This window comes from Myotis brandtii, unplaced genomic scaffold (genome assembly GCF_000412655.1).
Source record: "Myotis brandtii unplaced genomic scaffold, ASM41265v1 scaffold45, whole genome shotgun sequence".
In the NCBI taxonomy this organism is placed as follows: domain Eukaryota; kingdom Metazoa; phylum Chordata; class Mammalia; order Chiroptera; family Vespertilionidae; genus Myotis; species Myotis brandtii.
In genome coordinates, this window is record NW_005367209.1 from 7912630 (window position 1) to 7915404 (window position 2775).

The 2775-nt window shown below is 49.7% G+C and overlaps 1 long non-coding RNA gene across 1 annotated transcript in view; it reads left to right on the forward strand.

Annotated features, from left to right (window-relative positions):
- The window catches only part of LOC106727580, an 8365-nt gene that overhangs the window by 1464 nt on the left and 4126 nt on the right, over window positions 1-2775 (forward strand). The gene's annotated exons all lie outside the window — the stretch shown is intronic.

Genomic DNA, 2775 nt, shown 5'->3' on the forward strand with positions numbered 1-2775 from the left:
TAAACCGGCAGTCGGACATCCCCTGAGGGGTCCCAGATTGGAGCGGGTGCAGGCTAAGCTGAGGGGACCCCCACCCCTGCCCCATGCACAGATTTCATGCACCGGGCCTCTAGTGTAATATAAAGAGTCCTTGTGTCCAAAGAGACTGAATGACATGCTCAGGCTGTTATAATATATTTAATGTGTTCATAATGACTGTGAACTTGTCATGAGACAATTGTAAAGGATTTTGGAGTTAGATGCATTAGGGCTCAAGGCTCATCTCTGTTCCTTTCTAACGTGACAAATTGGGTCAGTCGCTAAATCTCTCCACGCCTTGGTTTCCTCATCAATAAAACACAGACGGTGCTATTTCCCTTGTAGAGTCTGCATGAGGAATAAATTAAATGAGATTAATTCACCTAAAAGATAAATATCTCTTATGTGCTTGGACAAACCCACTCCTGATATTGGGGGACCCCGGGGCCACTCACCCCCAGATCTAAGTATTTAAAAACTATAAATCAAGCTAATACATTGTTTTTAAAATGTCCTCTCTTTTTCCTCCATGAATATAACTTCAGAACACCCTGGAAGGCCAGGTTCAATTTGAAACCTCAGACCCCTCCTACAGCTTTGCTGAAATGTAGAGTGGGGGTGAGGAGAGCTGGCCTCATCCCTCCCGCCCCAGCCTGCTCCCTTCCCTTCTTACCCTCAGCTCTGCCCACACTGTGCAGATCCCACATGTAGGTGTGTAGACACCTCAGGCTGCCTGTCCGATTTCCCGCCACCCCTGGCTCCACACTGCCCTTTGGCTACATCCTGGGCCTAGTGTTTTGCCTCCAGAGCACAGGCCCTAGAAGCAGGCTTGGGACCTTTGGGCAGGAAGCACAGAGGTCCCGGGACCCCGAAGTACATCTAGACAGGGGGCAACGGCTTGGGTGGGTATGTCCCTCTGGCCTTGTGTGGACATATGCAGCTGAATAGAAGGGACTCACTCCTTCAGTCTGGACCTCAGTCTCACTCCAGTCTGTAAGATGAGGGCTTAGCTGATCTGACATCTCCAAGTCTGTTGGGGACCAAGGGCTGGCACTTGAAAGGGCCTCCGCCATCTAGTCCAGCCCACTCATCCACACTTCCCTCTAGCAGTCATAGCAGCAGGCCTTCCCATCACACCTGCAACAAACGCTCTCGTTGCCAAGCTTGCGGGGCCTCTGGTCATCTCCACTCTCCCCGCCCCTCACTCCAGCCCTTGCTCACTGAGCCCCAGGCCCCTTGACCCTCCTGTGTTTATGAAACACACGGAGTCCATGCGTGCCGCCCACCTCAGGCCTTGCTCTTGCTGTTCCCTCTGCCTGGGCACCCAACTCTTTGCAGGCCTGGATCCTCTCCTCATTCAAGCCTCAGCTTAAATGGCCCCAGGACATAGAGAGGGTCACAGACACCCTTTTGGGAACAGCTCTCTTCCAGGCCCAGCACTCTGGAATGTCACCATTTTACGTCCTTCTTGCAGAGCCAGAGGTGGTAGAGTGGAGAAGTTAAGAAACCTCACTCGCAGCCCAACTATCTGTATCCAGATTTGGTCTCCTCCATCCACTGGACACTTTTGTAAATTGTTCAACCCGTTTTCCCAAGAATACAGATGCTCCTGGGGTTACAATGGGGTCGCACCCTGATAAACCCAGCGCTAGTTGAAAGTATCGAAGTCGAAAATGCATTTAACATACCTAACCTAGGGAACCTCGTAGCTTAGCCCAGCCTACCTTAAACGTGCTCAGAACACGTATGTTAGCCCACAGTTGGGCAATTATGTTGGGTTTCATCTAAGTGCCTTCTTCTTCTCACCAGAAGCAGGAGACACAGATGGGCATTTGTAGGGCGCGGCTATAGGGTTAAGCCTCAGACTGACCTGTTGGCAAAGCCACAAACAAGTCCCAGCTTAGAGGGCACAGTCCTCTTAGCATAATTAGGCTTGACCTTATGACACTCCCTAGATCCTTCCTAGGTAGCTAATGGACTGAGGGAGATGCAGCAAGTGCTGCAAAACAAGTGAAACTCACAAGAACATCGTAGCTATGGTGACCACTACCTCCTTTACCTCTGGCTATAAAATAAAGGCTCAGCTTGCGGCCAAAGAGCCGCATGTGGCTCTCGAGCCGCAGTTTGCCGACCACGGACCTAGACCCAGCTTATTCTCTTTGTCTGTCATTTCTTCATCCTTCACCGCCCTCACTCAGGCTTGCAGAACCCTTGACTGAGCGCTGGCTCGGAGGGCATTTTGTAGACATGATGGAATGTGGAAACAAAACACAATATACAAAAAACCCAGGCAACATGGTAGATGGTTATTTACCTTCACGATCCGGTGGCTGAGAGCAGAGAGTATTAGAGCTGGCCTGGGGGGGAGGAGGGGGGAGGGAATCACAATTCAAAATTCTAAGTATGGTTTCTAATGACTATGTATCACTTTCGAACCCTCCTAAGTCAACCCATATAATGTAAGTGGGGACCGGCTGTGTATGATTCAACTTCTCATTTCCCTTGAACAGATGATTCAACCTCCACGTTCCCATCCGAGAAAGGGGGTGATAATTACTCTAGCTCTTAGGTTTATTGTGAGATTAAAAGAACCAACGCCCATAGTTATAGCATTTAGAACAGGGCCTGGCACAGGCGGTACATCTGTTTGCCATTATATGAACACTTGTTATTCGAAATTATCTTGTCTGCTTATTTCTTTACTTGTTTGCCGTGCCCTTTCTCTCTGAAAGGCAAACTCCTCACAGCAGCCCCTTT